Source organism: Augochlora pura, chromosome 7, assembly GCF_028453695.1.
Source record: "Augochlora pura isolate Apur16 chromosome 7, APUR_v2.2.1, whole genome shotgun sequence".
Taxonomy (NCBI): Eukaryota; Metazoa; Arthropoda; class Insecta; order Hymenoptera; family Halictidae; genus Augochlora; species Augochlora pura.
The window spans coordinates 5,651,227-5,673,252 of record NC_135778.1 but is presented as its reverse complement, the minus strand read 5'-3'; positions in this window follow the sequence as shown (position 1 = coordinate 5,673,252).

Below are 22,026 nucleotides of genomic sequence, written 5' to 3'. Positions count from 1 at the left end.
CTCTTCGCTGGAGAACGATAGCGGAGGTCCACCTGCTCCCGGCCACGAAACATCTGCTACCGATCCCTGCTCTCGTTCCCGAACGTCGCCGGCACGTCGGCTACCGGCGCGCTAATTAGCGATCGACCCCTTCGCGCTAATGGCGCAGAAAATCCTCCCGGTGTTCGCCGGCGGCGTTGCCGGTGCCGCGTCCGCGAATTAATCGAGCTGTTTCACTTGTAACGCGGCAACATAGTTATAAAATCCCCGGTAACGGCGTATTAAGGAGAATTACGCCGAACGCCACGGCGACCGATAAAAAGAAACCTCTGCTTAATGACTAGCCGAAACTTCCTTAACGACACTCGGCCGCTTCATTTAATCGAACCGCAACGATGAATGATTACACGCTTACGTTTCGCGCACTCGCTCATTTAACGCACCGCTGCTGATGCATAATTAACATGACTGCCGTTCCCCCCCCCCCCCCCTCTTGCGCCCTCGGTCTTTCGACGTTGCTCGCCGCGCCGTTTTGAGGAAAGACCCCGCTCCTCGAGTTATTGCACAAATTTCTCAGCATCCGGCACGGGTTAATTATTTTGGATCGCCGGATGAGGCGGACGCATGCTCGTGATACCGGGTACCGTACGTCCTCGGTTCGAACAGTGGCAATCTTCGGATGCTGATAGATTTAGCGTTCGCGAATTCCGACAGACGTCCGAAGTAAGGATAATCGAGGTTTTGTGGTATCTGCTTTGCATTGATTTGCATTCTGCTGCGACATCGAAAAGCAAGTCTAACACCGAAGATATTGTGCTTAAATCCTTGTAATTTTCGAATAATTGCGCATTAATTTTCATTTGTAACACTAGCGACTACTGTTGAATATAAGAAGAATGCTATTAGTCGTGTGCAAGGAGCATCGAACAAATTGTTACTAAACTATGACAGGTCCTCGAAATTTCACAAAAAAGCTATACGGTCAGCCCTTGTTCATTCAAGCCCATTGTTAAATTCTCATACAGCCATGCTTCATTACAGGATATCATTATCATTGTATGACGAAACTCGAATGTAGCTGATTAAATATTTTTCGGTGTAGAATCGAGATACACATGCTACGTTGTTAGTAGCATACATTCTTCTGTACACCTATCGCACTTTTTCATTTTAATCACACATCGTACCACACCACTTGAGGATATTGTTTTACCTACCCAGTAACAAAAGTGAAGGGCTCATATTTCCACTGCAACAAAGATACAGTTGGTTAGTTATTGGGATCATGAGTTCACCTATACAGTAATTGAACTTTCATTTCGATCACATCTCGCATGGATCATTAGAGCTTATCAGAGCTTACCGCAAGGGGTTGGTCCCATCAAACTCAGCTGTAAAGACCATGAATTTATCTATACCGCTGCCGAAGTATTCCACTCGACTTCTTGTCCTCTGAAAATTGTACCGCATGAAAGATCATCGAATTTGGATAAGCGAGAGTCCCCGGACCATGACACAATCTTCACGGCGGCAAACTCGGCCGTAACTTCCGTTCCATTGGTCATCACGCGGGCTCGCGTGACCCGGTTGCATCGTTGTACACCATGCGCCGCGAACGGAAGGAATTAATAGAAAACACGCTTATATTTCGCGTGCAGCGAAGGTGATAAACGACCGGCCGCTCCCGACGCTGTTACACGAAGCTCACCAAGCCGTCCGGCTTCGCCGGGCTCTCTCTCTCTCTCACTCTCTCTTACTCTCGCTCTCTCACTCTCTGTCTCTCTCTCTAGCCCTCTTCTTACCCGCGAAGACGTTCGCTACACCTCTGTCCGCGCGCGAGTTACCCGTGTCCGTCACTTCGTTGAACGCACTCCGCCGTCGCAATTACCGGCCCCGGTCGTTTGCATGCACGCGAACGTCATTAACGTGTCACTTCGCTGCCACTCTATAAATATTTCTCGATGCCCGTTCACGAACCCCGAGTCATGGCTCGATTGTGACGCAAACGGACGAAGAATTGGTCGACCGGATGATGGCTGGACCGTGCAGCCTCTCACACCCTCTTATCAAAGACCGCTTCAACCCTCTCTGTACTGAATTGTGTACTGTTTTTAGTTTTTACTGTTTATAATACAGTGATTAGCTGAGTTCGAATCATAGGTGCACTGTTATCGCAATAATAAATGAGAAAAGCATAAGACTTTATAGAGGTTATGTGTAGAGGTCTTGTATAGAGGTTAGGAGAATTTAAGGGTATTGTCATTTTCAATTTTCGTTGCTTTTAACTGGTAATATAATTGTAAGAAGAGGAGAAGCATTTTTATTTAACTAATGTTTCTATAGATTAATTTAAGCAATTTTAACGATTTGTAATGGTGTTTAAATGTTTAGATAAGCTAATTCCAGTGCATGGCGCCTGTATTATATATCGACGTCTTTAGATCAAAATGGTGCCTGTCGCACAGTTACTTGCCTAAATTACTATAATAAATAAAAATAAAATTGTCTTCATTAGTTGCAGTAATCAAAGCGTAATTTAAGCCTTTCTCCAATACTCTTAACGCATTAAAAATTATAAATCGATATTTTTTAACTATTTTTACTTCTTTACTGTTTCAACTTACACCTATTAATTTTTGTCTTAATTACATAACATTTACAGTCTAAAGACCATGTCTCGTTCACAGACCTCTTTATTTGCGATAGAAAAGATGATGAATTTTTTATTATTCGAAAGGAGAATGAGTCTTCAATTTTGATATTCTCAAAGTGAATCGCGAAAGTGATAAATATTGATAAGAACGGCGTGGAATGCCGCGGCAAGAGTTATTTCGTAGCCATATACTTAACGAACGAATCTTCGTCGAGTGAAAGCCGGGAGAAAACAGATGGACATTTTCTTCAACGAGAAAACTAGCAGTCCGTGCAATTGGTCTCTAATTTTTCCTTGCTGTACACCAATTTCGAAGCTCCTCGACGTCGCTTACACGCATTCCATTAAACTTTGTACATATATTTGTACGCTGTACATTCGCGTACATGTATATTTGCGAACGGTGTTTCTAATCTAATTGAATATGACTTGGAATATCCACTTGAACGGTAATCTGGTATTTTAAAACAGGCGAAATGACTTCCATGCATTAATTTTATTCTCCTTTCAATTAAATATATTCGAATCGACGATTTTGTAGTGGCATTTAATTTTAATTTTACCTATCCAACAACCATTTCCGCATTTTATCTTTCCTGAATTGCTCCGAGTTTATGCATCCTATTTCCCGCTGAAACTTTCTACTTCGACGCGATTCTTCTTGTTTCCTCTCCGCATTGCTTCCGAACTTAATTATTTCCACTAAATACGTCTATATTCGAGATAGCCGACCGTTCGAAAGTAATTATCTAACGAGATTAAAAAACTTTATGGCGCTACGATACATAAAAATACAATTTTACCGCTTTATCGAAGTAATATCTAACTGAATACAATAAACAAAAATAGCTGTATTCGGAATACTATATGACGTTGCTGTTGGTGTCAATAAGAACATTTATGATCGCGATAATTATTCTCACTTTCTAATGTTTCGTGTTGTACATTTTTTAAATTAAAATATTGAGATGTCAGCCTATATATTAGTGACGAAATTAATTTATAAGATAGTAAATTCTTGATGTAACAATTAATTTGAAAAAGACTAAATAAGCTAGAGGTCTTCGCACGTTTATCGTTGATTTTTACAGCCAGAAGATAAAATTACAGATTAAAGTAAATTACAGTTTTGCTTTAATATTGACGGAAATTTTCATCTCCTCTTCAGCTAAACACGCCTTATCAAATTAAAATAAGATAAAATTACAAATTGAAGTAAATAGTATCTTTGCTTAATATTGGCGGTAATCAGAAGAATAAATCTTAGGAATTTTCATCTACCCTTCGGCTAAGCACGTGCGAGCAACCATCATCCGAATCGGTCTAGTTTAAACTGAACTAGTCAGATGGTTCAGTTTTATACTAACAAATCAGATAGTTCAGTTTTATATTAACAAGTCAGATAGTTCAGTTTCACTCTAAGATCAGCGTCCATAAAATGCGCAGAATTCGTATCTGGCTTGAAATACGTGAAATTCAGGAGGCCTGCGGAGAGTTTTACGGAACAATTGTGTATCGCAATTTTGCGGGGTTGCATAGTGCCTCGGCGAATCTACGTAGATTCCGCGGGCCCCAGAAATTCCAGGAACGTTTCGTGCCGGTGGGTATCCTCGGTTTCGTCCTACATGCAAATGCCACGAGCGAATATATATTCGTTCGGTGCATGGGGAACTCTTTAATTTTAATCGGGAGAACATTGTACGTGACGGGCCCCGTGCGCGGAATAAGAGATCGTGCCGGTTGGTCTATCCGATAGTCGTAAATACGTCGGGAAATCCGTGTAGACAGCTCGGACAGATATTAGAGTGCCTGCATATACGTTTATCCTGAGATACGGCATACAAAATGGTACGTATCTCAAGCCGAGGGACATTAAAATCGTCGGGCGACCAACGAAACGACCGATACGAGCGGATAATATCAACGAATAAATTCCACGAGTTTCACCGAAGCAACGGACTTGATATTTATTCAGTGAACAGAGAGCTGGCCGCTTACAATAATATATTAAATACACCGCTCATCGACTCGGTCGTTTTATTCGTCGAACAAAGGGGACTGAAATTGATTTTTTAGCCGTAGACTAACGCGGTGGTAATAAACTTGTAGCATGATTTCGGAGTGACCTAGGTCGTTCACATTCCAGTTTAAAATCCTGCTACTTGGTAATTAATGCACGCTTTGCCGTTCGTGTGTCCGGATTTTAATCTTTTTGATATTAATAAGAGGGATTTTATTCAGTGAAATAAATTACACTCACTACTGAAAGTTTGACTCTATTAACCCTTTCCACTCGAATGGTGACTGCGAGTCACCATTAAAATTGTTCTATCACAAAATAATCTTTATGCTAATAAAATTTTGCATTTTAGAGATTGTTAAGGTTATGTTCTGCCGATACGAATGACGAGAATCAATTACATATGCATAAAATATACATTGTTACATTAAATGGAAATACTATGAAGCCAGAAAAATTACTTCAGATTTCCAGTTGAAATGGCTTCGAGTGCAAAGGGTTAAGACACACCATTCATTTAATAAAATAGACATGTTTCATGGACAACATGGCGGTCACCTTTTTCTTTCTTTAGATGCTATAGACTGCTAATAATTGCACCAATGGATATAAAGTACTTCGTCGTGTTAGATAAAGATGTAAATTTTACTGTTGCATCCTTAAAATTGACTAAGTTGTAGCATGTCTTTAAAGTCTATACTGCCCGAAGAATTCTTACCTTGGCATTGATACGGCTAAGCTAAATATAAAACAAAGTGCATAATATGATATATATAAATTATAAATAGTTTAACTATATGTAAACTATACTATAAAGTATATAAATTAAACTATACTGTATATAGACTATACTGTCGATATAGGATAGATATAAACTATATAACAGTCTATTTAAGACGTGAAAGAAAGGTATACCGATAACGTCATGCACAGTGTCGAAACAACATCGCTAGGACAAACAAGAAACTCAACATCCAAATATTAGCAGACCTTTCTCTCGAAAGTGACGTTCTCCATCCGTCCGCAAACCGACATAATAATTATTCCCCCGGCCCAATGAAGAGAAGAAAATATCGTCGAAGAAATCATCGCCGATTTTACACTTATCGCTGACAGAGGCAATCGTCGCGGGCCTTCGTAAGTCGTTATTGCAGGTGTGTAACGGCGTTAACAACGTTCTCGGAGCCGCGGGGCAGCTTGAAAAAAGCAAATCGATTACCTTCGACCCTGGCTCAGAATAAAGAACACGTTTATTGCGCAACGTCGCTCGGATCGCGCGTCGTCCGGCATCGTCGTCGAAACGCATAGGCCGCGCGCGTGTCAGTCTATTCCCTTACAATTAATCCGACGATTTATATACACGATCGACAGCGCGAACGTACACGCGCGAGCGCGCGCGCACACGCACACGCACAGATAGATGCCGCAGACACACGCATACACGCGCGGTCGTGACCGAAGAAATTGATTTTTTTTATTCGAGTGCCGCCGCGCCGCCGCGCCGTCGGAACAGGCTCATATGCATACTACAGGTGAAACGAGAACCGATCGCGGGATTCTCAACAGCATATCGAACCTGTGACCCAAGATCGATTAATCAATTTCCCCTCGGGGGCCCACCGAGTGCTTTATGAATTCCGTCGATGCGTGTCGATTTACTCCAGCGCGAGCTATTCGACAGGCCGGGGCCCGTCAATTAAACCGCGCTCGATGGAACGGGCCCGGTCGCCGCTCGCTAATTCCGTTATTTCCACGGCAACGAATGCTTATTACAAAGAGTAATGAACACCGCGGCACCACCGCCACCGACAATTTGTCAACCCGGTGTCCCGCCGACGGCGCTACATATTTATCTCTCGCGCGATTAGCAACTGTTCTAGTATCACTTGTGAGGTGTAACGGAGATCGTATAAATTATCATATTATCGGTTTCATTTCATTGGCTTTGTTCGCGAGTTATTGATCGCTCGGGTTCGAGAAGAAAGATTGCGTTTAACCAGTTAACTGTGGAATTTAGTTTCAAAAGATCACCACAGGGTGCGGAATTAAAAACAAGCAACCGACGTGTATACACGTCGAACGCAGGGCAAATGGTGCTATTATACATTTTACGAAAAACGAGGAAGGATTGCATTTTTATTCGTCAAAGAAACTAACAATTCGTTTCTGAATACGTTATTCTTTCTGAAAGCTTGAAAATTGTCAAAAAATAATAGAATACATAAACAAGTGAAATTGGAGATAGCAAGAATAAAAAAGTAAAATAAGAAAATAGTTTACAAAATTTCAAGCTATGTATGTGCGATATGTTTCAAAGCACGGTACTACAGAAAGTGCGACTTCACAGGTCGTACACCAAAACCTTGTTTCCTTGCGTTTTCCATTTTTCGAGCAAACGGCACAATTTCGGAGAAGATTTGGTTTTGATGGAGTAGCCGGTCGGGTTGGTAATATAAAGCGAACATATCACCAAATAATATTCTTATTACAATTTATTGAGATTTAGAGTTTTTATAGTGAATGGTAATTTTTCATTTTACACGACGAGTATACACGTCGAACGCGCTTAGCTGGTAAAAAAAACTATATATTTATACATACTCAGCCGCTCGGAGTTTTTAATAACCTAAACTTAACACATTGCCGACCGACAATTTTGCAACGTTTAGATATAAGAGCGCGAGTTAACTTCGGACCAGTCGTCAATGCACTTACGAAAAAGCAAATTGTTAATAACTAATGATACTACACGATATTGTCTCGCACGGCAACTAGCATTCAAATGATCCAAGATGATGGCGCTAGGTGATATACCCTGTATAACTTATACATTTGATAATCCTAGACACAAGCAACTTCTGTTCCTCCATGGATCCATCTAGGAACTTCGTCACGTTTCAAAGTTCTGCTATACCACTCGGGCTAAGTATCTTATATATTATTAAACTGTGTATTTGCCCAGAAAGGAGCCGAACGTTGGCTATAGATACGGCTGGTCCATGTGGTACGCAGGTGTCTAGTGACCGATAGAAGTGTTATTGGGGTCACAGAGCAATTTGAGGGTGCATAAAATTTAGCACCTGAGGTTCCTTTGGGTCAAGGTCTTTTCAGGTCGGGTCCTATATCCAGGCAACCGATAAAAGTGTGGGAGTATTCGTGGCGGAGATCCGATCTACGGTGGGCAACTTGTAAGAACGCGCACGTTGAAGGATCCCGGGATGAGTCGATAATAGTTTCAATAGACAGCTCTTCCTGTTTGCTACAAGGACGACAAAGCGCCTACGTATTCGAACGCAACACTTTTGCTTCCGTTCCCATTCCCAAACACAGCGAGCGTTCTACGAACCCTTCGGCGTCCTCGAAATAGGCCCGCGCACCTGTAAATATCAGGTACGTCCCATTAACCCGGCGCCCATTACCAAAGGAGGCGAGCCGCGTGACAGCTTCAACCAACGCCCACGCATCCGGGGTCGGGACCAGTCCCACATAGCTGGCATCGGTCGAGGTACATAAGTTATAGTACTTAAAAGTTTCTTCAGATGAAATTACATACCATCCGTGTGATTCTATTTATTTATGGAAATATCTAGACGTTATCGTTGAATATTGAAGCGATTCGTAATTATCTTTGCATATTTCTATAGTGGAAAAGGAACTTCGAGCATTTATAAACAATTATCCTGGTGGTCGAGATTTGCCTAAAATTGTTGAAATTAAAAATGTTCAGTTTAGATATTTTTATTTTATGTCAGCTTTACAAATATTTTTTCATCTTCTTCGGCATACTTTTTTTTCTTGTCATTTCTGTTTTCTTTGATTTAATTCTTTTATTTCTGATGCATAACCTTTTCAATAGAGATTATAAAAAGTTCTAGAAGATAAAATTTATTTAGATTTCGCACAATTTTTGGTACAGTGCTTATTCGAATAAAATAATCTAAGCAATAATTTTCCATGAAATTGCCTTAATTGTTCTAATGATTTTAGAATAAAAAACCTTTTAAATTTTACGAATTTTAGTTTTCATTAAACTGTTTTTTACCTCGAATAAAATGGAATTCGATGCGCACGAAAAATGTTATTGAATTTGGCTCAGCTAAACAGTAATGTGCAAATTTAGAAACACATTTTATTTAGAAATTCTATTGCTATATAACATTTAACAAGATTGAATAGAGTTTGATTAAGAATTATTAGAAGATAACAAATTAATAGTTCTGTAAAATATATAACGTTTCAAAAGAGGAACTAGACATCTTTTTTGACATCTCGAAGACGTCAAAGTCTAAAGTGGCGCGTGAAACGTACGTCAAGGGGTTAAGTGTTTATGACAATAATCGTCTACTTGACACAATTATTAAGGAATCTTCAATCTAAAATCCCTTTCATAAATGCAGATTTTCCTCCTTACGATTATACGTAGTCAAGCGATGGCACGCCGAAATATTGACTCCCGCTAAAAGTGTCTGTTTAAAACCGATCCCCAGCTAATCGAATAAAGACGCTTCACGTAATATCGCTAAGAGCAGGTTCTAACGTTGCGAGAACTTTTCTGAGCCCGGTGTTTAAGGTCTGCCGGCTAGGCTCATCGAGGCCATAATCTTATCTCCGGCCATAGATAGGAACGAGGTGCGGGAACCCTAGGAATTTTCAAGGAGCCAGCCAATTCCTCCGTTATCCGACGCACAAGCCGTCTCGCATCCGCATTCAATTGCTTCATTAGATCGGCAAAATTGCGGCACGCCCGCTGCTTTCTGGAGCCGCGGCGGCATTAAACGCGGCGCGCCGGCAGCTTTCCACGAAGCGGGGGCTTTCGCGCGCGAAGCACGCGGGTGGATGAAACGCGGACCGCGAACGAGAGGAACGGGTTCCACTTACGAACCGGGCCCTAATAAATCGGCGAGGTTAAGGCGCAGGTGGTAAGGCCAGGCCCCGTGCCCCCCGTGGACCGTGAATTCGTGAGTTTCATCGCAAAAATCATCATTAGTTCCGCTAGCCGCGGTTCCCCATCGGCCCTCCGCTCCGTTCTTTTTGGATCGCGCCATTCATCTGCCGTCATGTCAAGGCCTGACGACGACCTCCCCGTCGTAATTCGCTCGCCTCCCTCGAAAATACTGCTTCTCGGTTCGAATTCCGGGAAACTATTACCGATCTTTATCTTCGGATCTCGGACGATATATTTTGTGCCAGCTGGATCCTTTTGCCTGGCACTCGTGTGCTCTTCTAAGTTTTTATTTCAATAATTATGCAGCGATCGTGACAGTCGTTGGAGTTACTGGTTGCTAGGAAAAATTGTGTAAATACGGCTTGGATCGTCTTAATGTACTCATTAAAATTATTTATCGGAGACGAGTTTCGTGAATTGTTGTAGATTAAACATAACACAGTGATAAATAACATTACATATGATTTAATATTAATAATAATTATACTTTATTTTAATAATATTCAATCATAAAGTATTATCCATATCGTTGAACTGATAAAATATTAAATCACGAAGCGTCACTTTAATATATTCAATTTCGTGTCAACATCTTGCATAATTCAAATTGAAAATGCTGTCACATTATTTCTGACATATTGACATTAAATAGAATATATGTTGATCACTCTTTTAATTTCCACAGGCAACAAAGAAACATTTCATTTCACACAAAGATCAGCTGTCTACTAATGAGTAGCCTCTAAATCTTTCTTCTCTCGATAGTATATTTACACATTCGCCAACGTTGCGTTCACAAAGCAAGTAAAACGAAAAGTACGCGAAGAACTAACAGAAATATTTCACAATAATTTATGCGATTCATGCGCGAAAGCTATAAAGCTGTCACTATTAAGATATTAATGTACAAAAACATCAATGTTTGCAGTAAGTGACATGAATTAATCTCGCTGCAAGTATTATACGCCCACTGTCGCCACAAATGATTGCCGGCATCCTCTAAAACTTGAAACGAGAATATCGATCGTTGCACGAGCAAAGGAAAACGCATCGGGGGCACGTCATTAATTGGCAGAGCGTAATTAAGTTTACGTTATCCAGCAGCTCGAATCGCGAATCCTGGCGCCGCGATTTCTACGACGTCATTACATCCTGCCGGCGCTATATTTACTCTTCATAGGCCGCGCAATGATTTGCCTGCCTCCTCCCCCCCTTTAAAAAGTGCAGTATGCATTACAGATAATAGCCGCTTAATCGCAATCAAGCAGCTCTACGTTGGAGGGCCGACACGGCGCGTCGGGTTAGATAAAGTTATCCAGCCGGGGGAAGTCCTTTTAAATCAGGCAAATCAAAGTCTGATTTCCACGCCGGGCACCATTAGTCGAACGTGGATCGCGTCCGGCGCATTGAACGGCTTGAAATTACGAAGCCTGTGAACGGTTCGGCTAGGAGCCGAACGGAAAACGCCCCTGGGGGAACCGCGGCCGCGTCGAGGTGGCAGCTACTTCCAGAGCGGAGATTATTCCGTGTTACCAGCGGCTGCCATACGTCACGATAATGAGCCGACGTATCTCGACAGCCGGGTCTTCTGCTTTCCGAGAGCCGGCTTTCCGATCCTGCCGCATACGCCCGATGAATTATGGCAATCTCTGTCCTCGTGGCGTCGTTACTAATCAATATCGAATGCCGCTCAGGAGCATCGATTGATTTCAGGTTAATTCGTTATGCAAATTAGCCGATATCGTTTCTAGTCGATTGTGAACAAACATGGGTTTTTTAATCCTGTAATTCAGCATGTCTGAGTTAAATTAATTCGATTTTAAATGCATTTTTTCTGGAATTAATTAGCATGATCTTTTTAATGAATGATCTACCCAGGGACATGATAATATGATAATAAGTTACGTTTTACGTGCATTTGCCATGTGAATATTTGCGCGATGGAGCAATCGAAATTAAATAATTATCAATTTGGAAAAGTTGACTTTTTTAAATTGCTAAAATCAGACCGAAACACAGTTGTGCTATTCACGCTTGATTTTTAGAAAAAGTTCGTTCCGAGATGTTTCCCAAAATTTACATTGGAAATACTATATGTAGGACTACATTACAATGTGCTGAAATTATACCGATAGATTACAATTATATTAATTCATATCGACTATGTTACAATGTGCAGAACTTATACCGATAAATTCACTATATGAACAAAAAATAAATCTCGACTTAGTTCTTTACATTGCTGTCGTCTAAACTAGCATACTTTCTAAAAGAACAACGACGGGGAATGTCTCTACTGCGGGTCACGAACATAACCCCTAGTTCCCACAAGCCCTCGAAATTCAGCATCTTTAATGCCCCCGGTGGCCCATAATGTTCTCCGCGGGCTACTTTACGAGCAGTTAATTCGAAATTCAATCACAGATAAGCAACGCGTTTACGAGTCCTGCGCGGCTCCCCTCTGCCCCCGGAAGGCAGAGTTAAACCGGCGAGCTGCTTACGATTAATAATTGCCTCTCCCTTGAAACAGTTCGCCGGTGGTGCGCGGTGCGGCGCTCACGTACGCGCAAGCACGAACATCGTGTACGCGCGTACGACCGGCATGTACACGCTCTCGCGATAGGGGGCGGGGAGGTGGAGGGGGGATCGCGAATAATTCGGGGTGGTCGCGGCGACCGTAAAACCCGCGGCCACCGCTTCGTGATCCGAAGCGCGGGGTCGAAACGGTCCGAAGCGGGCCGAAGCCCGGTCGTGCGGCCTTTCACGGGCACGCTTCTCTTCCTTCGGGCCGTGTCCGTTCCGGAGCCCGCGACCTCTTGACCCAGAGGAGGACGCCGCCTGCAGGAACACCCGTGTGGATAATATATTCCGGGTGTATTCCAGGCAATTTTCGCGGGGCGGTGTTGCGTTGATTGCGGTCGTTCATCGCGGCCTCGCTCTCGCGTCCCTTCTCCCCCCCTGCCTTCTCTTCCTCGGCCCTCTCGCGCCCCAACTTTCCTCGTCTTCTTTCTGTACCTACTGAAACTACTTCACTACTACTACCACTACTACTACCAGCGCCGTTGCTGCCGCTTCTTCCTCGCCTTCCTCTTTTCTTCCTCGTCCACCCTGCCCGGCCTCCCTCCCTCCCTCTCCGCCCCCGACAGCCTCCTCTCTTTCTCTCCGTTCGTTTTCACTCCGGTGAACCAGCGCATCGCTACACTCGCAAGGTCTAATTTGCGCGCAGCGGGAGCGACACGAACTAATGCGCGTTGCGTACGCCGGGAGGGAATCCGTAGGATCTTTGTCTTCGCGCACTCCCGCGCTAACGCGCATCCATCATCGTGGGACCCTCCGACGAGAGGACTCCGCCGTGTCCTTCGCCCGGATTCTGCGCCGCCGCGTGTTGCTGTACAGCGCGCATTCTACATAATGCATGGCGCAACGGGTATACGACGCCGCCGCCGGTGACTTTAACGAACGCAGCCGGCCCCGAACTTCGCGGGCGAAGTTTCGTGTACGATGTGGGCGTTGCGGGTCGTTTTTCACGAAGACCCGGCGCAGGGTGGCGCGGTTTAATCTTCGAGGATGAACGTCTTCCGAGTTAATCGAGCCGCGGAACGAAAGGGCACGGAGAGGTGACTTATATCTATTCGGCCGGAGAACACGGACTGTCTCGTTTATACCGGTTAACGTCGAATCGCTACGGTGTCGTTGGCGGCAACGATGTGTGCCGCCTGAGAGCATTGTCTGTCAGGTGCGATGTTTTTATGTCCAAGTATTTTACATTTAACCCTTTGCACTCGAAGCCATTTTAACTGTAAATGTGAAATAATTTTCCTGGCTCATAGTATTTCTATTCTATGCATTAAAGTGCATTTTTGTGCGCACAAAATTGATTCTTGCGACTCGTAGCGACAGTTTCACTACTCAACAATTTTTTATATCTAAACTTTATTATTATAAAAATTATTTTTGAACATAATAGAATAATTTTAGTGCTGCTTCAGAGTCACCATTCGAGTGCAAAGGGTTAAATGCCTGTAATAATTAAAGTGATTTTACTTAACTCGGACTTAACGCAGATTGGTAAAGATCATTATTTCCATCCACTTCTAATAAATGCAATATTACCTGTATTTCTTTATAATATTACTTTGAATTTTTTCTCAACCCTTTGCACTAATACGTCTTTCAGACCTAAATTGATTACGACGGTTTCGTCATTAGTTATTTCCTCGATGTAATGAGATGATTCTAGTGTCTAGTGATTTAATAGAAATGATTGGCAGCCATATTTATCGAATCGTGCACGAAACATTCGTCACGAGTCTGACTTATTATCATAGTGCAAGGGGTTAAATATCTATCTGCAAACAATTTGGAAGGCATTAACCAAATATCTTTTTACTTAATATTATTATTAGTTATCTCAGAGACCATATATAATTAAGACATACAGGGTGTCCTGGAAATCGTGGTACAACCGGGCAGAGGGTGATTCTACATCAAAAAAGAAGAAAATATTTTGGTGTAACATTTTTTCATCCGGTGTTCCATTTTCGTGATAATCGACTTCAAAGCTCGTTCGACTTGTAAACCATTTAATACAATTTGTTTGCCGTGTATTTCACTACTTTGCTTGTTTCTATCCGGGACAGTGTTTACAAACACTAAAAATTGTTTGGGGACATGTATATAGTTTTGTAAAAAAAATTAAAAATATTTGGTAAAACGTTGATGTATCAGCACGTGACCTGAAAGTTACACGGTCCCACAGGGTGTTAAGTTTGCCAACGAATCGCTATGGTTCTCACAGTTCCCACACGAAATGTGGAATAAAAGAAACGATTGCCTCGAATTCGAGAAAAGGACTGGAGAGCCGAATTGTCATCGGAGAACCCGTTTATATCATTGTTTCCGAAATTTAGTTATCATTGGGCACGCGTAAACAGCAACGGACGCGCAGGATGGCTCTAGGCGAGGCTCCGGGGACGACCGGAGCCGGGCGTTTCTTTAATAACGAAATTGCGTGGCTTTTTAGGGGAATAATCGGTCGAACAATCGCGGCCGTCCACCGCAGCAAAAAAGACAATCGTCCTACGGGCGGTTTTGCAGAACGGAACACGATTTTCAAAGCCGGGGGAGAACACGGGGCCCGGGGGCAGTCTACTATGTCAGGGACTCGGAGTAACGTTTCAACTTCAGCGTTTGAATACTGGCTGCTCAAGGTCCGAGCAGACAGCCACCTGACTCGGCAGCTCGAGGGTGCAATCATGCGCACGCGAGCCGTGCACCGCGGGCTCGACTCCGTCCTCCGGTCTTTCACGCTTTGCTTGTAAACATTTGGCAGGAAAGGCTCCGCCGAAATTTTACGTCTGGATCGCTCGAGGATTCGAACTTCTCCTCGCGCCGCTGTAATCTCACTTTTTCATAACATTTTTGCGAGGTATTTGTCCGAAAACGATCGCACCGATAGATACATTTTACGGTCCGTTATCTTTAACCCCTTGCACTACGACTCTTCACATTGCGTCGATTAGCCCTTATTTGTCCTTAACCCTTTGCACCCGAATGGTGACTCTGAGGCACCATTCAAATTATTCTACCACGTTCCAAAATAATTTTTATAATAACAAAGTTTAGATTTAGAAAATTGTTAAATAGTAAAACTATTGGCATGAGTGACAAAAGCCAGGAAAATTATTTCACATTTACAGCTAAAATGGCTTCGAGTGCAAACGGTTAATATTTTCCTTAATAGCGCCAGATAATTTTTGTTTCTCGCTTCGTCTTTATTTACTTTCGTTTCTGTACTAACAGAAGAATTAAATTTCGTTTCGATTTTGAAATAAATTAATAATATTCATATTTAGTAGATCATGCACGAAATCCTATATCGCGAGCCTGACTCGTTATTATATCGCAAGGGGTTAACGCGATTGCCATATGGCACGACGATTTCGCAAATCTTTTATCGATCTGTAATATGGCGAAAATGAGCAGATATATTTTATTTCTAGATTTAGTTTCCCCAACGTCTTTGCACAGTCGTTATCAGTGAATTGCAACTATCTACACATTGATTGCCACGTTTGATTGACCTGTTACATAACGCATTACATATCGTGCGTATATTAACTGGAATGATACGTGTTCCGATCTAGTCGCGATCATAAATTGTTCACGAAAGAATAACAAGGATTTCACAATTCCGAGGAGTGTAAATGTGACAGAAACCAGCAAGAGTATTAAATTATCACATAACTACGAAATGTTTTCATGCTCGAAGAATGTTCTCCGATAAATCAGTGAACAAGTACAAGCGAAAAGAAAGTTTATTTCCATGGTGTCGACGAGTTTTCTGGAAATTGATTCATAAGAACCGCTCACTTTAATGGCTGTGATACTTCTTAACCTAGAAACCTGAAAAATGGTATGCAGATCTTAACCAACTTGTGAATGACGGACTCGACTAAATTATTTATAGAGGCAAATATAGACCCTCGTTTCTGGAAGGCGTGTCACTCAATGAGTTAACCCTTGGCGGACGATGAGTTTTTCCACCAAGTGAGGTTATGTCAAGGTGAGACGATTTTCTCAGATGTGTCGAGTGTCTTGGATACAAATTAAATTATATTTGTATTATATACAAATTAAAATAATTTAACAAGATACAAATTATTTTAATTTCTGTATAATACAAATATAATTTATATACGATTACATGCAATTATGTACAATTATATAATTTATAGAGAAATTATCTCATCATAAACACCAACTGTCGCCCCTCACTCGTGCTGCCAAGCGAAACGTCGTGGCGTTAATATTTTTACCAAAACTCATGCATTCCACATAGCACATTCCTGCAGTTAACACTTAACTCTTTCGGTACGAGCGCCGAATATATCCGGCGTCCGTGCGACGACCGGTATAAATAGCAAAATTTTATATAAATATCTCTTAATATGTTATATAAATATTTCTTAATATTTCTTAAGCTACAAGCAACACATTAGACACAGTTTTTATTTAACTCTTAGGAAATTATTTTTTTATAAAAGAGAACTGATCGAATGCGGCAGCAATTTTCGTCCGAAAGGGTTAATCGACCAAATCACTTTATAAAATGGCTTCTAACGTGGTAAAAAATTGTTAAAATTCAATTCGACTGCTGGATCAATTGCGACAGGGTTGCACGAAGTTTTTATCGACTAACGAGGGTTCGAAATTCATTGGCTAACGAAACGTCCAGACGAGTGTGCTGCAACAAAGCCATTCGTCAGTGTCGGGTAAGAGTTAAAGTATATTAGATGTTGCTAATATATTCACGGAATGATATTCAGAAAAGGAACCACTTAATCTCGAATCGCACGTTGTTCCGATCTCGGTATCGGTCGGAGGGATCGGCGCGGGCCCTTGGCCGGCTCGTCCACGTGCAAATGCACTGTATCTGGAAGGGCCAATTAAATTACTGAATCGACAAAGTGGCGGTCCGGGATCCGTGCGTGACTGTTGCGTTTAGATGACGAAGAACGATGCCGGCGCGGTGGCCCCCCGACATATGCCAGAACCGTGCCGGGCACAAATGTGGCCCGCCGCCGACATATGGCCGTCGCGCATATCATTACCGATCGAAGCGGCTCGGAATGGATCCGCGGTACGAGCGGTACCGGGGGCCCTTTATCGATGTTTCGCGGTCGAACGACGAGACGTCTCACTTTCGACGATTCCCCGAGCCGGCCCGATACCATCACGCCGCCGCCGGAGACAAAATGCGGCTGCGGGCGCGCGAGAGCGCGGCCACGCTCGTAAACGCGACGCGTTTGTCCTGTCGCGCGTTCCGATCCGCGCACGCGTCCTCCTGCCCAGCGTTTTACACCTGTGAATACCGCCGTGCCCTAAATATATATTTATCGAATTCACGCACCCAAACATTGTCGGACGTCACTATTATCGGTTATGATCTCTCGGCGGCGCGGCCGCGCCTCACGGACCCTCTCGCGTCCTTGCAATCGAGAGGGGGGCAGCTGCAACCTGCAACGCGATCACCGCTCTTTTTTTCTTTTTTTTCTTTACCTCGATGTCCATCGGCAACTCCGACTGCCCGACCAACCTGTAATCGGACGGTTGCGTCAATTTCGCTTTTGCTAGTCTTGTTCCGATACGAATGCCGAGTCCGTGCGCGGCCAATGTGTTCCAGATTGATTTTTACATCTGTCGGGGCTTGGTCGAACTATCTGAGATCGTTGCAGTTCGTGGAGAATCTGCTGTATAAATTGTAGCGCCATTTCCGTTCGTTTCTTAACGCTTTCACGGCCGGAATCACGAATTATAAAAATTTATTCAGTGCTGTTTTACAAAATTTATCATAATTATATTGTTAATAAAATTTTTCCCGTTTATACCATTAATAAAGTAATATATCATCTAGTAATAAAGTAACATATTATCTAATAATATATAATATATGATATGCAATAATATTCATAATTGCACTGTTAGAAAAATTAGTAACAATTACACAGTTAACACTTTGAACTGTCACGTCACCCTTATCTAAGTGGCAGAATTATTTAGAATTTAGTTTGAGTAATTAATTTTCACGCGAATTCAGAATAATTTATAAATCATATTAAAATTCGCTAGAATTAAGTATGGTTGAACAATAATTGATGTCACATAATTTTGAAAACGAATTCAGTGAAGGAGATACTGCAAAGTATTACAAGTCCGACAAAACCTGCAAATTTCATCGCATAAAATCATTTATTGAAATCATGATTACAGCAATTAGTGCTTAAAAATGTGAATTTGCATGCATGTCCGTTATTACTTATTAGCATTGCAGTTGATAGCCGCGATCGAATGCTCATTTCCTTGGCGAGGAGCCTTAGTACATGGAGCGTTCAGCAACAGGTGAAAGAAAATTTCAGGTATATTTCTCGACGATAACGTCGGAAGAAAATTGAAAGTAGAACGACTTCCATTCCGTTCGTTAGTTATTGAACGAAGCCTCGCAGATCTATCAGCAAAGACATTATTTACGACTTGTAATTATTTACCAACTCGAAAGCAACGCCGCAACCGGGCTCGTTACTTGTACTCTACATCCGCCATTTTCGTGACGAACCTCTGCCCACCGAAGCCTAAACGAAAGTGACAAAAACGATAATACCATACCGTGAACTTCGTAGCATAACATATTGTACACTTAAATGCTACAACCGAGAGTACCGCGAATCCGATAAGAAGTTGTGGAATAAAATATATAGCACTGTCACGGCGCAATAAAACGTCGCATTATCGTCGATGGAAATTGAAGCAGGCGTGCTACGCACTTAAAACCGCGTGTCGACATCGTAATATTGACGTAACGGCATAATTTTCGTCGCCTTTCTCGATAATCGTGGCAGCGCGTCGCGAAAACAGAATATTATTTTCGTTAATTCCCCGAAACGAGCGAACGGAATGCTTTCTCGGAAGCGTGACGGCGACGCGACGCCCCGAAAATAAGAAGAAGGAATTAAGAGGACCGTATTATCGATACGCGTAATTTGCAAGAGGGACGGCTAATTATGCAACGCTGATAACGCCGATTCATTTATTCCTGAGCGCGTCGTCCTCTGTTCGCCCCGGCGATCTCTTCGCCCGGCGCGTCGCGTCGCCTCGCGTCGTTCCCTCCGCCCGCCGCCGCCGCCGCCGATGATGAAGCAGCTGCTACCAGCTCTCGAAAACGAGAGCACTCGTGCACGCACCGGACGCCGGGCACACACACACACGCACAAACACACACGGCTTGATCGATCGGTTCGTGGATCGATGGATCGTACAAGGGGAACAATATTTGCCAGCGCGTACGATAAGACATTAACGCAGAGCCGGGGCCCCGTAAGTCCCCGCCCGTAATTAATTACATCGTCCGAAAAGAAAATGAATTGCCGCTCCCAGCAATAACAGAGGTTAATGCGGCAACAATTATTGATGATGCCGCAATAAATGCTGCTTGTCGAAACGGTAATTTATCCAAGATTAATAATTGATCGCGAATTGATTTTAATCTAAATGTTCTTCTAAACGGACCACTTAATATCCGCCGTGTACGGAACCGAGCACGCGGGGACATCGGGAACGACGCCAAGGGGCACCTGGCTTTGTTCGGGGCGCACCTTCCACGGCGATCCTGCGAGGCGACTAAGCTCGCTCCGGGGCCATTGACATCGGGCATCGCCTCTGGCAGAACAAATATAATAATTGTCAAAAACTGTTCGAACCGTTCGGGTTCGAATCGTTCTTCGTCTGTAAATATACATATCATCGTGTACAAAAAGAAGAATTGCGAAATTGGCGAGAGGAGTGTAATGATTTGGGCGGCATTGGTTATATAGTGGAGAAAGCGATATCGTCGTTCTTGACGGCTGAACGAATGCCACGATTTATCGTGATTTAATGCGACAAGGTGTTAGTCAATATACGGTGCACATTTCTGATAGCAGCTTTATATTTCAGTGAGTTATTCTCCTTCGATTTAAAAGAGATAATAAATAAGTAGATCGTGTAGCAAATGCTCGTCAAGAGACTAACTCAATATTATAAGGTAAATGGTTAAGAGAGATTATTATGATAATTAAATCTGATGTTTCTTATATCATGATTTAGTTGTACGAGAAATAATCGTCTAAGGAAAGCATAAATGTCCATAAAATGTTAACTACTGTATATTTCAATGTATTATCCGTGAACCAGTGTACTCGTGTATTTCAGTACACGTGTATTCATGTACAAAGAATTACACGGATATATTAATTACACGTGTATTTTAACCCTTTATGATCCGCGCCATCATGGATGTTACCGACCAACACTTATAAACCCCTATATTATATATAACGTTATAGAATAAAATGAATAAAAATATTAAAGGTAATTTGTTTGGAACAAAGTAAGATATAATAATATTCGATTTATATGAATTTGTAGACATCGAGGAATATTTGCAAACCAATACTTTGGAATATTTAGTTGCCTCCAATCTCGCCATCAGAATCTAATTCATTAATGAATCCCGTCGCTAATGACCCTGATGCGACGTTAAAACCTTACTAAACAGGTTATTGTTAGAAATCATAATCACGAGTCAGACTCGTCAATGTACTATAAGGGGTTACGCCCTTGCACTATAATAACGAGCCAGACTCGTTGTGACGATTTTATGCAAGCTCTACTAATAATATGAATATTATTAATTTCTTCAACGTTGAAGTAAAAATAAATTTTTCTGTTATTAAAATATGGAAACGAAGGTAAATAAAGACAAAATAGAAAAGAAATTGTCTGATCGTATTAGGAAAATTATTAAGTACGAATAAGTGCTACTCGTCACAGCATAAAAGGGGCGATAGCGCAAGGGGTTAAGAACACGTGAAACGGGTTGTCTCTAATAACAGTCCACGCCGGCAGTCGACGACGAAAACTACGACACCGCCTGAAATTCCATGGTTTGATTGCACCACCAAAATGGAGACGTCTTAAAATCTCGTTTCCGATGACAAAACGTCAGGGGACGCGCGACAAAAGCAATAAAAGAAACGATCGTGCGTCGGGGCGAGCGGCGGCCGGTCCGGCATCACCTGCACGCGGTGCACGCGCGTCACCGAACTGCACATTATCGTCGCGACGCGGAGGAACCTCTCCTGCCCACGCAGCAAACGTCTAACCGGCCGCGCGTGTAAGCCGCTAATTAATACGTGAAAGTCACATAACCCGTGGGCAGAGGAGTGAAAGAGCGATGGAGATTCGCCGGATAAACCGTCACGATTAAGACGCGAGCGTTAAGACCGAGCATTTCCCAGAAAAATCCACGTCGGGCCGAGCCCGGAGAACGGGACGAAACAAATGAGGGGAGAGGGCGAAGAAGAAAGAAAAAGGGAATAACACGAAAGAAAGAAAGAAAGAAGAGAAGAAGAATACGGTCGAGTGATGCTCGTAGAAATATATGTTCAAGGGAACGAACAGTCCCGGGTTTGGACGCAGATTAGATCTGGCATCGAATTATGGAGAAAGATCCACGATGGAGCGCGAGCTTCCGGCTGGCGGACAGCATCCACTGGGACACTGGCCGGGCATTCTTTCCCTCGGCGACTCACCAATTACTGGCCTTTGACATTAATTTGTCGACCGGCTGACCAACGGTGGCTGTACGCCGGTGCCGCGCGTCACGCGGCGAGAGAGGAGACGGGTCCCCCCGTTCGTTTAACCAGGAAATGGAGATGTCCACCGCCACCGGCTAAATATGCTTGTACGCGGCGACGCACTTTGTCACGGTCAGCCGGCCACATTTTTCTCGGCGACGAACGCGCCGCCGCGTAAAAGTGTCGGCGAGAGATTTCCTCGCGCGACCGTACCTGAATTATCCTCGGCAGATTCACCGAGAGAAGAGCGGGGGGG